At 48.3% G+C, this 20,559-nt stretch overlaps 1 protein-coding gene and 1 pseudogene across 1 annotated transcript in view; one reads left to right on the top strand and one right to left on the bottom strand.

Annotated features, from left to right (window-relative positions):
• Positions 1-20,559, top strand: part of LOC101233471 (uncharacterized) — a 509,180-nt gene that overhangs the window by 190,922 nt on the left and 297,699 nt on the right. The window lies entirely within an intron of this gene.
• On the bottom strand, positions 14,823-15,734 carry LOC140681510 (olfactory receptor 14J1-like; annotated as a pseudogene).

The following is a 20,559-nucleotide window of genomic DNA, read 5'->3' as shown; positions in this document are numbered from 1 at the left end:
TTTGCTTATAAAGAAAGTCCTCCTTCTCTTGTCCAGGTGGCTTTGACATTGTGTTGCAATCACTGCATTGTGTGGCAGGCTTGTGCATTTTAAAAACTTCATATAAGAGTATAACTTAACAGTACATAACTATAAAATAGATGACAATTTTATTTGCACGACTTATCCTACACGCATATAACAGTCCTAATGATTCCATGAGGCCTTGCAGTGTCACAATGGTCTCCATGGTTCCACAGGCCTCACAGTGTCACATGACTCCTCTGTTCCATGAGTCCTGCAATGTCACAATGGACCTTTGTGGGGGAATCCAGGACGTCCCTCTGGCTGCCCTGGCAGGTCTGGGACCCTGGCAGGGGTCAGGAACCCCCTTGTACAGTGCCCCGAGAGACACTGTCTGTGATCTCTGTCCATGGAAAAGAGTTTTCAATCTTACAGGATGAATTACAAGCTTTGAGTGTTTGATAAGAGTAATAATTAAGTGTGACACGGGTGCAAAAGTAAAATTTTAGGTTTCTAGATTAGGGGTTCAGAGGGGACAAGATGGAGGAAATTGGGTGTGTCTTGTCCTTTTCCTCCTTCTTCATGCCCTCCATGTTTCACTGTAGTGTTGGCAATTTTCTATTGGTTTAGGCTGGGGACACACTGCTCAACGTAGATGGTAGATATTGGCACATTATTGTAAATATAGCACAAGTAGTTTCTGGTATATAATGTTTGTAACATCCCACTGGGGGCAGAGTCCCGCACGCTGCCCTGCAGGACAGACCTGCGGCAGGGCAGCAGAACATGTTAGAGATAAGCAAGAATAAACAACCTTGAAACCAGCACAGACGAATTATGGCTTCTTCTTTGGCAACGGGGCAGAAAGACAGAGACTTTCTACAATCTCGGAATCACCAATACCCACAGATTCCGACACCTTTGGACCAATGGACCATGGGGGTTTGCAATGTCACAACGGTCTCCTTTGGCTCCACAGTGTCACAATGTACCATTGATTACAGGCAGCCTCTCTGTGTCACCCTGGAGCACTTTTTCTATGGGGTTTCCCAGTGTCCCAATGGAGCCTTGTTTGGATGGGGCCTCACAGTGTCACAATGCTTCCTACATTCCATTGAGGCACACAGCGTCAGTAGGGTCCCCTTGCTTCCATGAGGCCAGCAGTGTCACAGTGGTCTCCATTAATCCATGAAAATTTACAGTGTCACAATGGTTCCTTGATCTCACAAGGCCCTACAGTGTCACAATGATCCTTTGGTTCCATGGGGCCTTTGCTGGTGCATTCCCCCTGCCAGCTGAGAAATGCTTGCTGGGTCCCAGCCTTGGCCAACATCCTCTGGGCTCAGCTCCTCTGGAGATCATCACAAACACTGTCTCCTCCAGACTCAACACTTCATCCCCTGGGGAGGTGCCAATGGCTCCACAGGGAGCATTTCCCTTTGCTCAGGGGGATTTCTCACAGGTGCCTTGTAGTGACTCTTTGTGTCTGTGTGCACACAGCAGTGCCTGTGCTCAGGAAAATGTGGCGAAAATGCTGCAGTCTGAGGGGTTTGATTGCCTTGGAGAGCTGAGCCAGTCAGGCCTGTAGGTAAGGTTAAGTCACAAGCTGTAAGGGAAGTTCAATGCTGCTAAGAGTTGTTCTTCTGTGTAAGTTGTGAAGTTGAATATTGTTAAGTAAGTGTTACTCCACTGCTAAATCATTATGTCCTAGGTTATAAGTAAAGTTAAATGCTGTTAAGTGCTGTTCTTCTGCTAAATGCTGAAGTCTAAGGTACCAGTAAAGTCCTGTTAAGTTTAAGTTGTGTTTAGGTTTTAGGCTGTATTCCTTTTATCCTTGCCCTCACTGTTCTTTTGTCTCTCTCTCTCTCACACACACACATACCCACACACACACACACAGAGAGAGAGAGAGAAACACAGACACACACACACACACTCACACACACACAGAGACACCCAGACACCCAGACAGTTTTTGGCTCATTTCTGGTTTGATTGCCAGGGTTTTGTTTGGTTTTGTTGTTGCTTTGTTTCCTTGGTGTGCCTGAAGTGTCCAGTCAGGGGCAGAGTGACTCTTGCCAAGGAACTCTGTGGTGCTGTGTCCAAGATTTAAAAAAGAACGTTTTTCTATTTACCATCTGAGTAGGAGTTGCCTTGGGGCAGTTTTCCTTATCTGCTGTTAACAGCCCCATCAATGCCTTGCCACATGACTCAGAGATAACACTGTCCAGGAGCAGGTGATTAAGGACACACCTCGTGACTCATAACGACCCATTGTAAGATGCTCTGCCCAGGGGGGAGGAGCTAGGCATTCCAACCTGGATAAAACTGGGGATTTCTAGACAGAGGGGCAGCCTTTTCACAGGTTCTCCGAGAAGACACAGCAACTACATCTGCCATCCTAAGAGGACTGCAGCTACTCCAATTTGGACTGCTACCAGCACGCTGGCCAGGTTGTATTCAGACTTTGTCAGTAGTCTTTCCCTTTGTATTATTGCATGTATTATTGTCCTTTTCCCCTTTTCCCAATAAATTGTATTTCTGACTTGGAGTCTCTCACTGGTTTTGCTTTCAAACCAGAACATGCTGTCACTTAATATTAAATCTGTTTTATGCTATCCCCTGCTGGGGATTTTTAAAGTGCTCTCAAGCCCTCATTCATAACAGGGTGAAGGAGCCCTGGCCCAAGCTCTGGCCCTGGGGGCACAGGGATGCTGCTAGGGGGTCCCTGTCTCCCTGTCCCAGCCCCCACAGCGCTGACCCCCGTCCCCGTGTCAGGCTCTGGGGTTGATCTCCTAGAACATCCTCAGGGAGAGGCTGCGGCGCCAGGGGTGGGGAGACCCAGGGGTCAGGGGATCCCACTGTGCACGAGCAGCTTTGGACTTCTCTGAGAGGAATTGGGAGCGGGAGCCGGGTTGAAGTGACGTTCCCAGTGACCTCACACAGGCCCTGTGATGTCACAGCCCACTCTGGGATCTCACAAATCCCCCTTGTGATGTCACAAAGCCAATGCTGGTCTATCATTCTGTGATGTCATACAGTTGCGCTGGGATGTCACAGAAGACTCTGATATCACAAAGTCATGCCGTGTCATGATCCTCTAGTGTAAACGGGAATCATGATGATTCATTTTCCCGATCTCAGAGTGCAAAAACAACATAGAAGGGATTTTCAGTATCAATCAAAACAAATGCACCTTTTATTGAGTGCCCACAGCAAATGCCATAGAAGGATTAGAAAGGAGATAAAGGATAGAAAAAGAGAGAGAGAAAGAGTGGAGAGGAATAACTACAAATGGAGAGATAAAATCCTCATGGTTCAGACAGTAGATCCGTCTTGAAACGTTGAGAAGAATCTCAAAGACTTTGGTTAACTCAGGGCTCTTTTTTAGTTGGTCGAGGGAGCAGGTACAGGACAGTGGAGATTAAGTCCATTGAGAACAAGTACAGACAGCCATGTTCCAAACAGGACAAACCAGTCCCAGCAGTGAGCAGGACCCATTTCTTCACGACTGCTTTCCATGGGAAAACAGTCTTGGTCCAGCGAGCACATCTGCAGGGAACAGTTGGCAGACATCCTGCTTCAGTCAGGCCATCGCCTCTGTGTTAGACTTTTAAGGGTCTCAGTCCTTGGTGTGGGGGGGGCTTCAATCTCCGTCTTTGATGGTGGTCGTGAGGCAGATGAGGGATCTTCCCTGGGGGGGGTCACCAAAGTTCTCTAAAGTGAGTGGTATCTGGCCAAGAGGTGGGTAAATTCATAGGGAGCGGGGATCGTGAAGCCGGTGTAAGCGTACAGAGCAAGCCGCTAATTGCCAGTCCCTGCTCAAAGCGGTGCATCGTGTGCACAGCAAGCACACCTGCAAACAATCACTTGGCAAGCATCCACATCAACCAGGCCAGAACTCCTGCCAGGGCCTTCAGGGTCTTAGTCTCTGGGTCTTAGGGAAAATTTGGACTGTCTCTTACAGCCTGTGATGTCTCTGTCTGTTCTGTGATGTCACAGTCTGCTCTGTGATGATATTCAGGCACCCAATGATGTCACAACCCACTCTGGTGTCACACAGCCACCCTCTATGATGGTAGAGTTGGCTCTATGGCCTCACACCCTACTCTATGATATCACAGCCAGACCTATGATAACACAACCCCCTCAGAGATGTCACAAAACCCTCTCTGTGATGTCATACTGCCACTCTGTAATGTCACAGCACACACTTTGACCTCACAGCCCGCTCTATGCTGGCATATAGCCATGCCATGATGTCACGGCCTGCTCTGTGTTGTCACACAATCCCCTGTATGATGGTGTAGCTGCTTAAGGACCTCACACAACAAACTCTGTGATGTCATAGCCCAATCTGTGACCTCAAACCACCCATTCTGTGCTGTCACACAGCCTCTTTCTGACCTCGCAGCTGCTCTGGGCCTCTGTGACACAGCCACAGAGGTGCCACTGTGACACAGCCCCCTCTGGGACATCGCACAGCCCCTGTGAGCTCTGTCTGTGCCCTGCTCGTGTCCCTGGGATGCCCTGGCAGTGCCCCAGCCCTGCTGGGCTGTGCACAGGGGCTGCTCCTGGCCAGAGCTGTCTCTCTGCAGCGCTGCCCTTGCCAGGTGCTGCCTCTGGGCCAGGAGCCCGGCCCAGCTCAGCAGCACAGACACAGCACAAGGACTTTGGTCATCCTCTGGGGCCTGCTCTTCAGAGTTAAAAGATACCAAGGGTAAAGGATCCAGCACAGCAGCCCCTCATTTTCTAGAGGCCCTCCAACACAAAGGCAACTAAAATAACCTTGGGTTAGTCACAGTTATTCAGAGGCAAGCGAGCAAAACAAGGTATTTTAAACAGTGCCAAAAATTGATAGAAAACCCCAGATGGAAAACTGTATTTTTCATAAAGAAAAACACAAATGAGGAAGAGAATTTGGGTCTTCTTTCTTCCCCAGTATCAGACTGTCGGAACTCAAAATGTCCCTCAGACATTTTCAGAGGTTCCAGGCCTTGGTTAGAAGCATTTTAGACCCTGGCAAGCAGCTGGAAACAGCTGTGATTTTGAGTTTGAGCCATGGAATGAGTTACCAACTTTGAAGGTGGAACAAGCGGTCACAGAGGGTTAGAGGGTATAGTAAAAGTAGTTACAAATTAGAGGGGAAAATTTTTTAGTATTGTACAGGGGGGTTTTAACACCTGTACAGGAGGGTTTTACTTTGTACAGGGGGGGTCAGGAGTTCTAAGATGGAGGAAAGTGGGCCTGATCCTGTTCTTCCTCCTTCTTCTTCCTTACCTCCATGTTCTTGGTGATGTTGGCACTCACAGAATGGTTTAGAGTAGAAAAGCACATTGTAACATAGATAGTAGGTATTGGGGAAAATCTGTAAACATATAACACGTAATATATCATATAAAAGATAGCAGCAGCCCTGGGTGGGGAGAGAGACGACGGAGACACCGGACAGTGAAGGTGTCAGGAGTGTGTGTGTTTCTGCCTGGGCCGCTGAACAAGGCAGCCGCAGCGGGCGAAGACAATCTTTTAGATAACTAGCAATAAACTGCCTTGAGACTGAACAACAAGAGGCTGCGGAGTTTTTCTTTGGAAGTAAAGGTTGGAGGAGAAACTTTACCACCACACGAGAGCCCCGAATCAATCCCGGGGTTCTCACATCAGACAATATGAATATAACCATCAACAATTAATACTAGCTCTTCTTTCAAAGACACACCAGCCTGGCTTTGGATACTTCCAGGGATCCAGGGGCAGCCACAGCTTCTCTGGGTACCCTGTGCCAGGGTGGGCCCAAACTCACAGTCAAGAATTTCTTCCCATTATCCCATCTAATCCTGCTCTCAGTTCAAAACCATTCCCTTCTGTCCTAATCACTACACGCCCTACACACTCCTATCTGTGGAATCAAAAGAGCACGGTAAAAAAGCCCAATTAAAATGGGGTCTTGGTGACAGTGACAAAGACTGCACATGACTCTGGGAGGCTCATTTTCCTTGCCATGGCACACCTCCTGCTTTACCAGAGAGAATCACATTCCCCGGAGCAATCTGGGACAGAAGTACCTTTGCATCCAGTTGTCTGAATCGATGCACCATCCTAGAAGCAGAAGGAGAACACGGAACAATGGGATCAGTCTAGATACCAAGGAAAACTTGGCTAATTACCACACCCCCACTCCCTCCAGTGCTCCATCCTGCCAGGGAGGCAGGGCTGCATGTGACTGGCATCATTTTTAGTACAAGTAAATTAACTAACATGCAAATTACTATTAGTAGGATGCTATTACATTTTCCTTCTCAAGACATTTTTGCTTCCAGTACCAAGGAAATGTTTTTGGTATTTGTTTGGCTTCTTATGCAATGCTGCTTGTCTCTGGGTAGTCTTAACCTAAACACTTATTTGTGGATGGCAATGTTCATGCCCACTGATATGGAAGGGTCTGGTTTTTCTTGTCCATTCCTATCAGCTCTCTCTGATTAAGGGAAATATTCAAGCTGCCAGAAGTTAGCAAAGTTAAGCAATCATACAGAGCAGGTTTTGTTCTGCTCTCTCCCCGTCCCTGCCCCTGCCCCTGCCCCTGCGCCTGCCCCTGCCCCTGCCCCTGCCCTTGCCCCTGCCTTTGTCTGTCACGGCCGCCCACCCAGCCATGGTTGGGGGCGCTCCGCCCTGCCCCATCAGACTCCCCGGCACCTCCTGCAGACCTTTCCCGCCCCTGCTCGATCTCTCCTCGGCCAGTTCACACAGCAGCAGCGGCGGGAGGGCGCAGAAAAATTTTTCTTCGTGGCCAACATCAAAAAATGTGATTATGATAAATTGAATCAACCAGAAGGCTTCCCTCTGCTCCTTGCGACATCCCAGCAGCATCTGACATGTCCACCATCTACAAGGCATTGCCATACAGGAAGGATTTTAGACAAAGGCATAAGAAGAGGTGATAGATAAAACTTACAACTAAGATGCTGAGTAAGGAGTTATTTAAACTTCTGAAAAATTGGGAAACTCCCAAAGGCTCAAAGCATGAAGGCATTTAAGGGAGATGAATTGGAATGACCAGAGAACAGCCGCAGAAGGAAATCTTGGAGCAATGGGAAGGACATACATGCAGCTGCCCAAAATTAAGAGATGTTCTTAGATACGGCCATTTAACCAGGAGTCCTGGAAACACCCCAAGGAAGAGTGTCATGAAATATTATACTGAATGTTGGTGGCAGAGGTAGAGGGGAAGATCAGTATTTCTTCTCCTGCCATCAGCAGAAGTAAGCAGTAGAGCCAGGAAATTCCTGTTCTGGGTGGGAAAACATTACCATTTCTTCAAAGTGCTCCAGTGACCCAGATAATAAAGATTTGCTTATATGTTATGAAACGGAGAGATATTAAAACCTGCTCTCCTTCCCATCAGTTGTGTGCCCATGAACAGGCAGTTCTACTTGTCAGGCCCCAGTACCCTGAGGTGCCCCATGGCCTCCTTGCTGGGCAGCCTCTGCCAGCTCCTGCAGAGCCCGTGGCACCTGTGGGGCTTCACAGACAGCCCTGCCCCGGCCTCTGCTGGCCTCTGGGCCAGCAGAGAGGCCGGCCAGGGCTGGCCATGGCCAGAAACAGGCCCTGAGCCCAGCAGGAGGATGGAGCTGGGCCACAGCCAAACTCAGCCCAGGGCAAACCTGTGCTCAGCAGCCAGGGCTGTGCACAGCTAGGGACAGATACTAGCAGTGACAAATGTCCTGGGACCCATCCCTGCTCTGTCCATGACCCCAAGGGCACAGAGCAGCCTCCTCTCTCGGGCTCTTGCCTGTTTTCAATGCCTTGCCCAGGTGCTGGCCCTGCCCCACAAGGCCTGGGCTGAGTCCTGCCCCTGCACACTCCGCCAGGCTGAGATGGACACTGATGGTTTCTGTGCCAGGCTCTCCCAGCCCAGCCCAGCTCCCTGCAAGCTCTGCCAGCTGCCCTGAGCTCTGGGCAGCACCAAGGGCCTCTCCCCAGCACAGCCCAGCCGGCTCTGGCCCCACAGCTCTGCTCAGGCCCGGCTGCTCTGGGCACGGCCCCACGGCCTCAGCCCCTGCCAAGGGCACAGCAGCAGCTGCAGCTCAGCCAGGACTCAGCCCCAGCCATGGGGAAAGGGGCTTGGCCAAGGCCAAAGGAGCTTCCTGGCTGCCCTGCTCCCCTCTGGCTGAGGTGCTGAGAGCTCTGCAGCCCCTCCTGCCATCCTATCTGCCCAGGCCAGCACAAGAGCCCCAGCCCTGGGGCCCTGCAGAGCTGCTCCTGCTCCAGGCCCAGGGCCCATCCCAGAGCTGGGGCAGCCACAAAGCGGTGCCCATTTCTGTTCATTGCTGCTCTGATGACAGTGGATCCTCAGCCCCTTGGAGGCTGCTGATGAATTTTACTTCTCCAGAATGCCTCTTCTTTCTTGAGCTCTTCAGTTCAGGAATTCAGTGTGAAAAGCTCATAAACACGTGTTCAAAATGCCTGAACAAGGAAAGGGCCTGGGAATAACTGATGTTTTCAACTCTTCTGTGGTAAATTAGACAGATTTCAAAAGTGTTTTCAAAGTGAATGTATAGTATATTGAAAATGATGCAGGGAGAATAGTTTTTTCCTGTTAAGTTTTCTTTTTCTCTTTATGGATTGAGATCAGCAATGTCCAATTGATATTGACCCCCAGCATCCTTCTCATGCAGTGTGGACAGATATGAAAATCAAGAGCCTTCATGGCTGATAATCAATAACACTTTGTCCCCACCCCTCCCCACCATTTCTCTCATTCAACCTCTGGCACTCCTATGGATCAGGAATGGTGTGGCCAGCAGGATCAGGGCAGTGATTCTTCCCCTGTGCTCAGCACTGGTTGGCAGCACCTCAAGTGCTGTGTCTAGTTCAAGGTTCGAATTGGCCCCCTCAAAATTGATATGCCTTTTAAATAATTTTTGTCATGAAAGCATTTTTAATGGGTTTATCAATTTCTTTCAACAAAGGCAAGATTTTTTTATTCTGGGCAAAGCCAGCAACAAAATTTTAGGACTTTCAGTCGTTGCAACTGTTGTTTCAGTAAATTGTAATGAGGAGCTAGTAATTTTAGCTCTTGCACTTAATATTCCTATGGTTATACCACCAAAAACACCTATTGTATTTCTTTTTCCCATTAATACACCCAAGCAAAACAACTTTCCAGAGAATTCAATTATGTCTGTGCCATTTGGTACCTCAGGTCCTGAGGTCTTTTGGGTGCAATGTGTGGGCCACAGCCAACCAAAATTGACTTGTAGCCTGACTCATCGTGGTAAAACAATTTACATTACAGGTATGCTGAATACTAGTGCAGATGTCACTGTAATTTCTCACATATTTTGGCCTATTGATTGGGATTTGGTAGCTCCTGCAGGTTCCCTCACAGGGAGTGGAGGTGCTACTGGGTGTTTGCAAAGTGCATCCATGATTAACATTACAGGTCCTGAAGGAAAAACAGTGACAGTGAGTCCTTTTGTTGTTCAGAAGCCTCTTACTGTCTGGGGGAGAGACGTCCTATCCCAGTGGGGAGCAAAACTGGTAGTAGGCCTGTGATGGGAACCACTTCAAAACCTGCCACCTTAAAGCGGAACTGGAAAACTGTTCATCCTATATGGATTGATCAATGGCCTTTAACAGAGAAACACACTACCAACGATTTTTGAACAAGTGAAATTGAGTCATGCCTTTTATCACCAAAACGCTCAAGCACTTGTGCGAATGTTTCAAATTTCCAACAGTCAAGATAATGCTATCATTAGTGCTTGTCCTGACTGTCAACTTGTGCAGCCTCCTGTTTCTACAGGAGCGGTCATCCTGCGAGGCTTACAAAGCCTGCAGTTATGGCAAAAAGATATCACTAAATATCCTTCTTTTGGTACATTTAAAAATATTCATGTTTCAGTGGACACTTTCTCTGGTGCAGTTTTTGCTTCTCTTCACACAGGTGAAACAGGTAATCATGCCTGTCACCATTTTTTGAAAGCTTTTACTTTGTTGGGTGTGCCCCAAGAAGTAAAAACTGACAATGGTCCCACATATATATCTCCAAAACTTGCCACATTTTTAAAAGATTGGGGTGTTCGCCACATCTTTGGTATTCCTCATTCTCCCACAGGTCAAGCGATTGTTGAGAGGGCACATCAGACATTAAAATGCATACTTGATCAACAGAGGGGGGGAATGGAGGCTACACCACCGATGAGGTTGAACAAAGCTTTATATGTTTTTAATTTCTTGAACAGCTCTGTCACAGAACCTGCTCCACCAATTTCTAGACATTTTTCAAATAACACACATGCAAAATTGAAAGAAAATCCCCTTGTTTTAATTAGAAACCCTGAGACAGGACAAATTGAAGGTCCTTTCCAATTAATCACTTGGGGCAAAGGGTATGCTTCTGTCTCTACAGGTGCAGGAATTAAGTGGGTCCCTGTGAAAAATGTCAAACCATATCACTCCCAAGAACGTGTTGATGAATCCAAGACCGTAGAAGCAAGTACGCAGACATGAGCCGAACAGAGAGATCGCGGGTCACGCCTGGCGTTCCTTGTTCATTGGTGGAACCTACAATCTTCTGATTTTATGCTCTTTATAGATGTGTTAATTGTTGGTTTCGTAGAGTTCTTTCTGGCAAAAACGGGGATTTTTTTTGTTATATTATAGATCCTCTCTACTGGATTTTCAAAGGTGAAATTTTATTTTAAGGTCAAAAGCAACATTTCTGAATTGGTATATATGGGTGGAATTTTTGCCAAAAATTAGCTCATGAAAAAGGTTGGAGCAAAATTGAATGATATGCTGGTATTGGTTGGGTTTAATTGCTTTTTGCTGTGCAGATTTGCCTGTAGAACAACCAAAAACAAATGTTTGGGTAACCTTAGCCAAGGCAGCAGGCTCAGATACCATATGCTTGTCTAATTCGGAACCAGAAAAGCCTTTCTCAACCTGCCTAGTCAGTGTGCCAGTAAAGAATTTGCCCTTGGTCAAAAAACAATTCAATAGAAGCGAAAATGACAGTGGGGACAATCCTGTATTGAATTTGGGTATTTGGGTCAAAGAACTTCCCAAGGCAGTGGCTGAACACCAAGAATTAGAAATCCTTGGTTCTTTAACAATGGATTTTTGCATTACGTTCACAGCTAATGATTGGCAAGAAGGTGATCCTCCAAAGCACAATGTTAGTCCCCATTACTCTGCATGCAGGAATTTGATTTTTTAGTGCAATTATTCAGACAACTGGGATGTGTTTTCCAAGGAGGACCAATATCCATGACAATTGCCAAAAAGATATTGGTTCATTTGTGGAGATAGGGCTTGGCAGGGCATTCCATCACGCCTTGAAGGTGGCCCATGGAGCATTGGCATGCTCACTGTGATAGCACCTACGGCTAAAGCGGTCATTAAGAAGAAGAATAGAGGGACAAGATCTGCTCGTTACTATGATGAGAAGTGTAAGAGTGATTTCAGGCCTTGGAATGCTGGGAAAAGGGTTTCAGCAGGCTTGTTTTTACCCCAACTGGCTTCAGCAGTGGCATTGAAACAATTAGATCGGGTTGGATGTTGGCTGAGTAAACAAACTAATGCCACATCCACTGTCATCAGTGGTATGCTGACGGATGTTAACAGTGTTAGACATGCCACTCTTCAAAATAGAGCAGCAATTGATTTTCTTTTACTGGCATATGGACACGGTTGTGAGGAATTTGAAGGTTTGTGTTGTATGAATCTGTCAGATCGTTCTGAATCCATACACAAAAGCATACAAAAGCTAAAGGATTTGACAGCTCAAATTAAAGAAGATGGTGTATCATGGTTAGATAACGTGTTCCAAGAACGGAGTTTTGCACCTTGGCTAAGGAATCTTTGTAAGATAGGTTCACATGTGTTAGGAATTTTAGTTACGATACTCATAGTAATGCCTTGCATACTTCGGTGTGTACGACACATGATGGACAAAGCTATCAAAGAAGTTTTTATCATGCAAGAGAGAGAGGTGGGAAATGGGTTCACAGAGAGTTCTTGAACTCTTACAGAGTTAGTGGATGAAGGTATAGAGATGGAGGAAGGTTTTGAACTAAGACCTTGGAACTGGCAAGACTTCTTTGAACAATGACTTGTAATTGCTATCAAACATGACTTATGTGCTTTGAATTGATTGGACCTTCACAGCATTAAATTTGCTGTGTTGCAATATAGCTATGCTTAATGCAAGCAAAAATGATGCTTTAAGCAAGTAATGAGCAGATATATTGTAGGAAAGCTATGAAATGCAAGGTAGTTAATAAGTGACAAGATTATGACAGTTTCTTTTAGTTGAACCTAGAGGGAGAATTGTGGGATTCCTTAAAATCAGAGGGTTTTGGGCACATTGCAAAAGGCAGGCCTCAGAGACAGCAGGATGGTGATTAGAGCTAAGCAGTAGCTATAAGATTTGTCAGCAGAAAAATTATACAAGAAGGAGAAAGAAAGGACAAATAGAACAATAATCTATGTATTAACGCTTGGGTAGAATAACTTCCTGAGTTGCAGAAAAGTATATCTGGTGAGATATTAGGAAGGTCTAAGCTTAATAATGGAGCTCTGTGCATTGTGTCTTGAGGCTTACAAGCAAGTATTGTATTCTAAATAAGCAAGCATTGTTTTAACTAAAGGTACGTGTGCTTATAGTGATTGGATAGAACTACTGTCAATATGCTTTTGCTTTGTGTGACTGGTCAAAAAGTTTATAAAGTAAGTTGTAACATTAAGTTCTTGGTCTGTTGCCTGGATGGGAGCTGCTGGCATCTTCCCATTGTCATAACCATGTAATGAGACTGATGCTAAAAAATAAACAGCTTGAGACACATACCACAGCATTCCCATCCCGTTCGTGACTTGTACATAGCCCCCGGCTGGTGATAGCCAAGAAGGCCACTGGCTCCTGGGCTGGATCAGGAATGGTGTTGCCAGGAGGAGCAGGACAGTGATTCTTCCCGTGTGTGTTCACCACTGGTTGGGCAGCACCTCAAGTACTCTATCCAGTTCTGGGCCACCAATTTAGAAAGGAGATGGAAGGGCTGGAGAATGTCCAGAGAAGGGCAACAAGGCTGGTGAGGGGTCTGGAGCACAATTCCTGTGAGGAGCAGCTTAGGGAGCTGGGGTTGTTCATCCAGGAGAAGAGGAGGTTCAGGGGAGACAAGGCAGTTTCAGGGCACAGGTTGGACTTGATGACATCCAAGGTCTTTTTCAACCTTGCTGATTGTGTGATTCTCTGAAACCACCCTTGGAGCAGCTGCAGGATGAGCCCTGGGCCTCCTCTTCAGAAGATGCAGCAGCCCAGGTCCTTCAGCTTCTCCTCACAGGCCCAAAGCCCATCCTGTCAGTCCGGCAGAGCCTCTCCAGCCCATTGCCCAGATCTTGGAGCCCCACAGCCAGATACAGCAGCCCAGATGTGCCCCCCTGACCTGTGGTGCCTCTGGCAAGGGATCAGCAGGAGGAACTGCAGGAGCCTGCAGACAATTCCTGAAGCACTTGTAGGATGATCCTGCTCCCCAAGGGTCGTTCCCATGGTGCCAATTTGGGGAGTGGGGGCCAGAGAGGAAAGAGAAAACAGGAATGGGCAGCTTGCGGGGAAGGGAAAAGGGGCAGGCAACAGGAAGAAATGTGTTGCAGGAGGAATAAAGAAAGCAAAGGTGAAGCCAAGGAAATGCACATGGCAGTTTGAGGGTGGCTGCAAGGTAACCCTGGCTCTGAGCAACAGCATCTGCAGTGGGACAGGAAACTCTCAGCTGATGGGAACAAACTTTCAGGCTGACTGCAGAGGCCATGACAAAGCTGAGTGGTTTCCCTGCCATGCCCCAGCCCATCCTGGCCCCAGGGGCTGATGGCATTTGTGCTCCCTCAGGTTCATGTCCCCACACCAACACCATGGGGTGCTCCCACCTGCTGTGTGCAATGCAAACAGGGGCTGCTGAGCCAGTCCTGCCGTGTCTGTGCCTGCAAGGATGCAGCACCTCTGTGAGCTGGGGGAGAGGCCAGGGCTGCAGAGGGGGGATGTTGTTGTCAGGTCCATGAGGACGCTCTGGGATACTGCACTGGACTGTCCAGGACACTGTGGGGATGGATCAGCTCTTGCTCTGCAGCTCCTTCCCATCTCCCCCGGGGCCCTTGCAGAGCACCAGCCATTCTGTTTGTCCCCAGCCTGCCCACGACTACCTTTGGGCTGCTTATGGGGGTTTCTGTGCAGAGCATTGGCTTGGCCGTGTTCTTGTGAGAGCCTGGGCAATGCAATGATCCTAGAGTCCCCAGGCCATGCCCTGAGGCATCAGCTCTGCCCCAGCAATGCCCATGGCCTGTCCCTGCTGCAGCCCCGGCACTGCCACCCCCAGGACTGTGCTCAGCCACAAAAGCACTCAGGCCCTACAGAAACCCCAGGGCCACCAGGGCAGCAGGGCTGTGGCACAGGAGCAGCACCGGCAACACCAAGTGCTGCTGCTCCTGGGCACAGCTGCTGTGCCAGCACAGATCTGCCCCCAGCTCTGCACAAAGACATTGCTGCTGCAGCTCCAGAGAAGGTCAAAAAAGGGGTATCTCTGGAGAAAACTTTGCTGGGAAATCCTTTAGTTCCTTTAAAGTCACCGAGAGGCAGCCCCTCATTGACACAGTCTGTAGTCGCAGGGAAGGTGGAGAGAAACAAAGTGAGAAATGGCACAAGCAATGAAATTTTTTTGAGGATAATATTAAATGCACTTTACAAAGAAAAAGAACTTCCAAAATGAAACCAACAAGAAGTGTCAAAGATGACTTTCGTTAAAAGTGATTAGCAAAAATTGGCCAGCAGTTTAATGTTCCTGAAAGGATCCAGTCATCTGTCTTTTCACTGCAGCCTTGAGCTCCTGGTTCTCAGGCTGTGGATGAGGGGGTTCAGGGCTGGAGGAACCACCGAGTACAGAACTGACAGTGCCAGATCCAGGGATGGGGAGGAGATGGAGGGGGGCTTCAGGTGAGCAGTGCTGACAAAGAGGGACTGCACACCAAGGTGAGGGGAGGCAGGTGGAAAAGACTTTGTGCCGTCCCTGCTCAGAGGGGATCCTCAGCACAGCCCTGAAGATCTGCACATTGGAGAAAACAATGAACACAAAACATCTGAGTCCTAAACAGGCACTAACTGCAATGAGCCCAAGTTCTCTGAGGTAGGATTTGGATCAAGAGAGCTTGAGGATCTGGGGGATTTCACAGAAGACCCGTCCCAGGCACAGGGGCAGGGAAAATGTTTTGGCCGGGTGCAGCAGGGAATAGAGAAAGCCACTGGCCCAGGCAGCTGCTGCCATGTGGGCACAAGCTCTGCTGGCAAGGAGGGTCCCGTAGTGCAGGGCTTTGCACAGGGACATGTAGTGGTCATCGCACATGATGGTCAGGAGGGAATACTCTGCTCCCATGAAGAAGATAAGCAGAAATACCAGAGCAGCACATCCTATGTAGGAGATGTGCCTGGTGTCCCATAGGGAATTGTGCATGCCTTTGGGAACAGCGGTGCAGATGGAGCCCAGGTCGCTGAGGGCCAGGTTGAGCAGGAAGAAGAACATGGGTGTGTGCAGGTGGTGGCCGCAGGCTATGGTGCTGATGATGAGGCCGTTGCCCAGGAGGGCAGCCAGGGAGATCCCCAGGAAGAGGCAGAAGTGCAGGAGCTGCAGCTGCCACGTGTCTGCCAATGCCAGCAGGAGGAAGTGGCTGATGGAGCTGCCGTTGGACATTTGCTGTGCCTGCACATGGGGCCTCTTCATGGAGAAAAGGACAGGGAAGAGTTAGAGGAGTTACATTTAATCAAAATTAAAGCCATTTCCCATACACCCTTCTCCATAACACACAGAGACACCTTTTTGTGTTCAAGAGTTCTGGGGTTTTCTTTTTAAGCTGCCCCCATGTCTCTCATGTATCCCTGGATATCAGAAACCTTTGGCATTTCTGCTGCACTCAGGGAGAACAGAGCAAGTTCTGTGAGGCAAAGTGATGAATGGAGAGTGAGGGGAGATGGCCTGGCATTCTGACCTGTTCCGAGTTTCTCTGGGCTTAAATCTTTCTCAGGTAGAAGGTGATCAACTTCGAAAGCTCCAGGTACTGCTGAGAGCAGATGGATCCACCACAGTCCAGGTCCACATTTGAATCCAAGGACTCCCTTTGCTCATTTCACCATCCCAACAGCACTTTCAATGTCAGAACACCTCTGCTTTTCTTCATCAATCCTATAACACAGAGATGCTCTAGGACAGGTTTGCGTCCTGGATTGAAGCTCCCAGCTTGGACTGAAATCTCAGGGAGACTCCCAAGTGTCCTTCTGACGGCATTGGATGAAGGGAGATGCAGCTGCTTCCCTGGCTGCACTGCCAGCATTGCCCAGAGCCGGGCACTGGGGACAGCTGTGTCACCCTGAGCCAGCAGTGTCCCCTCCCAGAGCCCCCCGTGCCGAGCAGCTGCTCCCAGCCCTGTGCTCTGCAGAGGGAACTGGGCCTGGGGCTGCAGAGCTGCCCCCCGGCTCTGCTGCAGCTCTGCCTGCACAGGAGGGGCTGCACACCTTGGAGCCATGGCCCTGAGGGCAGAGGCTTGGCTGGGGCACAGGAGCAAGGGGGCTTGTGCAGAGGGAGGGGCTGCACTGGAGGGAATCCTGTGGAGATCTCTGAACTCTGCCTGCCACGGTATTTCTGGGTTTGTTTTCTCTCATTGCCTGGTCTTCTCTCTGCTTCCTGGAGATTTTCCTCCTGCAGGTGTTTCCCTGTGCCTGATCTCTCCCTGCCAGCTCTCACAGACCCCAAATCTCTGTGACCTCTCCTTGGTCCTTCAGAACCCTGCCTGTTTGCTGGGCACTGGCTGGGGGCAGGTTCTGGTTGCAGCTTGGAGAAAAGACAGCTCAGTCTGAGCCAAATGGCTCCAGCAAAAGTGATGCTGGTGCTGTCCACGGGCAGAGTGGCTGAAAGCACAATAGGGATCTCCTGTGAACCTATTGATCACTAAAAGTGACAGTTCAGAGGTCTCAGGCACTTGTCAAAATTAATAACACCTTTAATATTTATCCCCCCTCCCTGACATTCTCCAATTGTAGGAAACTGAATACAAAGTCTCAGGGGATTTCCTTATTTTTATCAAAATCCTTGTCTTGGAAATATTCTATGACTGATAAGAAGCCCTCAGCATGTCAGAGCTTCATGAGCATTTCACCTCCCCTGCACCAGAAATACTCAGGGTTGTACTCACAGATCGGGATGTTCCAGATGCAGGAGATCACTCCAGGAGCTGCAGCTGCATTGTCCTGCAGCCAGAGGTTCCTGTGCCAAGGGCTGGCAGTGATTCTGCCCCAGGCACTTCTCAGCACCTTCCCAGCCCTGACTGATTGAAGCTCTCTGTGCCTCTGTGCTGTGCCTGGGCTGGCTGCAGGCAGTGCCCCTGCCCTGCTGGGCTGGGAGAAGAGCTGCTCATCAAGAGGAATGTGCTTTTGAATCTTTTCTTGGTTGTCAGGAGCTGCTTCTGTGCCAGGAGCCTGGCCCAGCTCAGCAGCACAGACACAGCACAAGGACTTTAATGACCCTCTGGGGCTTTGTGCTGAGGCCCTGTCGGGTTTGACGCGGAAAATAATTTTCTCGGAAGGAAGAGGTCAATCCAGCCAGGGGTCAGGGTTGGATATTGACACTTGGGGTGACCAATTGAGGGTGGACACGCCTCTGAGAACACAGAGGGGTTAAAAGCAGAATTCCCAGGAGAACTTTCTCTCTCTTTGGTTCCGGTCAGGGTGCAGTGCAGACTCTCACCTGCCCAGCCCGTGGCTGGGTGGGGGAGGGGAAGCCATGTGGCCTGGCTGAGGTAAGGCCGAAGGATGGAGGGACTGGAACTGGGCTGTCCCACTGCAGATGAAGGGTGGAGGAAATCTGGGATGTTTGCGTTTTCCCCCAGAATCTCTCTCTCAAGAAAGAAAGGGACAGTGACAGTGCCGACAGTACTCTGGCAGAGAAGGAAGGGGGGGAAAGTGTGCTCAGTGTGGGAGCTGGAGCCTGGGCCAAGAGCCATCCAGGGAGTCGGGACTTTTAACCCTTCCTTGAGAAATGAAAGCTTTGTGAAAACATTATTCCTCCTTGGTTTGAAAGAGAGGAAGAGAGACAGCCTGGGACCTGGGATGTTAGGGAAAGAAGACTGGGGAGGAATATGATGGAGTGGCTTTTGGCTGAACTTTTCCTTGTTAGCCATAGACTGAACCAATTTTCTCCTCCAAGAGAGAGACTGTATTTTAGGAGAATGCGTGGTGAGCCAAGAGACCTTCTTCATCAACTACCAGTTCAGGAATGAACAGAGAAAGTTGAGGAGGGTGTGATGGTGCCCTCTGTCTTCAGGAAGATGGAGATCTCTGTTTTCACCCTCGGTCCCAGGGGAGGAAGAAAATGGGGGGGACTGTAGTTGCAAAATGAGACACTGGACTGTTGTTCCTGTTGGTCCTTGGCAAAGCCTCCTTAAAGGAGCCCTATGAGCGGTCTGTCCATGCACGGTGGTGAGAGCACTGTGACATGGAGAGGAGAGTGTCACGCTGGCAGATTCGCTCCAGGCAGTGCCATGTGTGACATGAAAACACAAGAAGTGGCAGCTGTGTTTCCTGGGGGTCTGTGGTGCAAGGGAGAATCCTCTCTCCCCTGATGGACTTAGTATTGATTATATTGAAGGGTGAATTCTTGATTAAGGGTCCAAGTCGTGTCTCACTGTGGTTTGTGTTTGTTGTGGTTTGGTGGTGGGAGGAGGAATGTTTTGAAAGGTTTTTATTTTGAATTTTGTGTGTGTTTTTCTTTATTTTTTCTTTTATAGTAGTATAGTAGTAGTAGCTTAATAAAGTTTTTTTTTTTCCTTTGTTATTAAGCTTGGCCCTGCTCTGCTCTGTTCTTGATCGTATTTCACAGCATTCAATTGAGAGGTTGCATTTTCATGGGGGCGCTGGCATTGTGCCAGTGTCAAACAGTGACATGAGGCTTTGGTTACAGATTCCGTGTGAACAATCCAGAACCTCCTGACTTCTTAATGACTTTGTATCTTGGGTATTTTGGCCTTGCCCACACAAGCTAGAAAATTAAGGAAAACATGCACAAGGATTGAGAAAACACAGTGCAATTTAGGGCCCATTCAAGAAAATGGTGGTTCAATTGCCTATATGTTTTACCCAGAGATGACCCAAACAATTGCTGCTGAAGAACTTATACCATTAACTTGATTACAAATTTTCAAAGGCAGGTGGAGTTGCTCTTCCTGCTCAAATAATTTAACAGGATTCTTGCTATTAGCAATTAAATTATTATTTGATTCCAGCTTAATATGATTTCAGACATTCATTATAGCTCTAAAACTGTAGAATACTGTATGCTTTCTGGATAAAAAGACCAGAGAACTGTTAACAATTTTAGGGATTTATGTCTATCTTATTGATTGGTCAGGGTAATATGTGAGCTCCTGTGAAATCCTTTTACAAATCATTACAATTTATCATACTTAATTTGAAAGGATTCCCTGTCTTTACCAGGTGTTAATTGCAGAGAATCACAGAATCAATTAGGTTGTAAGAGATCTCTGAGAGAATTTCATCAAGCTTTGGACCAAACACCACCTTGTCAAGCAGACCAGAGCGTTGAGCTGGTCCTTGAACACCCTCAGAGAAGGTGGCTCCACCACCTCCCAGGGCAGGGCCTTCCAATGTTTAACAATCCTTTCTGTGAAGAAATTCCTCCTGATGTGCAACTTAACCTCCCTAGCACAGCTTAAGACCGTGTCCTCTTGTCCTGTCACTGTGAGGAGAGCCCGGTCCCCATCTAAGTACAACCTGTCAGGCTGGTGTAGAGAGTGACGACATTCTCTGTTGCCCTGATTTTTAAAAGTGTGAAGTTTTCCTTTATAGTTCTTTTGAAAGCTTTAAAGCTCCTTTAAAAGTTTTCTATGCCTTCTGATGCTTACATATTTCTACTGGAGTTCTCACACACTGTTCACGTAAATAATGATTGTTTTGCATTCTTCTTTGCGGGAGGAGAGAATTGGTGGACTGTTGGTTTGACCAGTGTGGTTAGAGAGGTGGTAATTTCATCCTCCAATCCGCTGTCACTTTTAGAATTCTATATATTGCAAAGTCAGAAATTAAATTAGCTCTTTTTCTCTTTTGAACTTACCAAGCTTCTGTGTGCTCATTTCATGTCCAATAGCGACAGTTCCCCCTGGGCCTCCTTTGCTCAAGACTGAACCCTCCCCAGCTCCCTGTTCTCTCAGCCATTTCTCATCAGACTTGTTCTCTAGACCCTTAATCAACTTCCTTTCTCTTCTCTGGACTTGCTCCAGCACCTCCATGTCCCTCTTTGGATGAGAAGCTGGGTCAGAGGCGGACCTGCTGGAGGGCAGGAAGGCTGCAGAGGGCCCTGGACTGGCTGGATCCATGGGCTGACGCCACTGGCAAGTGCTGGCTCGTACACTTTGGCCACACTCACCCTCTGCATCGCCCAGCTGTGGAAAGAGTGGCTGACTGACAACAGCTGAACCTGAGCCCAGGTGTGCCCAGGTGGACAAAAAGGC

The sequence above is a fragment of the Taeniopygia guttata genome, chromosome 37, assembly GCF_048771995.1.
Source record: "Taeniopygia guttata chromosome 37, bTaeGut7.mat, whole genome shotgun sequence".
In the NCBI taxonomy this organism is placed as follows: Eukaryota; Metazoa; Chordata; class Aves; order Passeriformes; family Estrildidae; genus Taeniopygia; species Taeniopygia guttata.
This window is presented reverse-complemented; position numbering and strand designations above follow the sequence as displayed.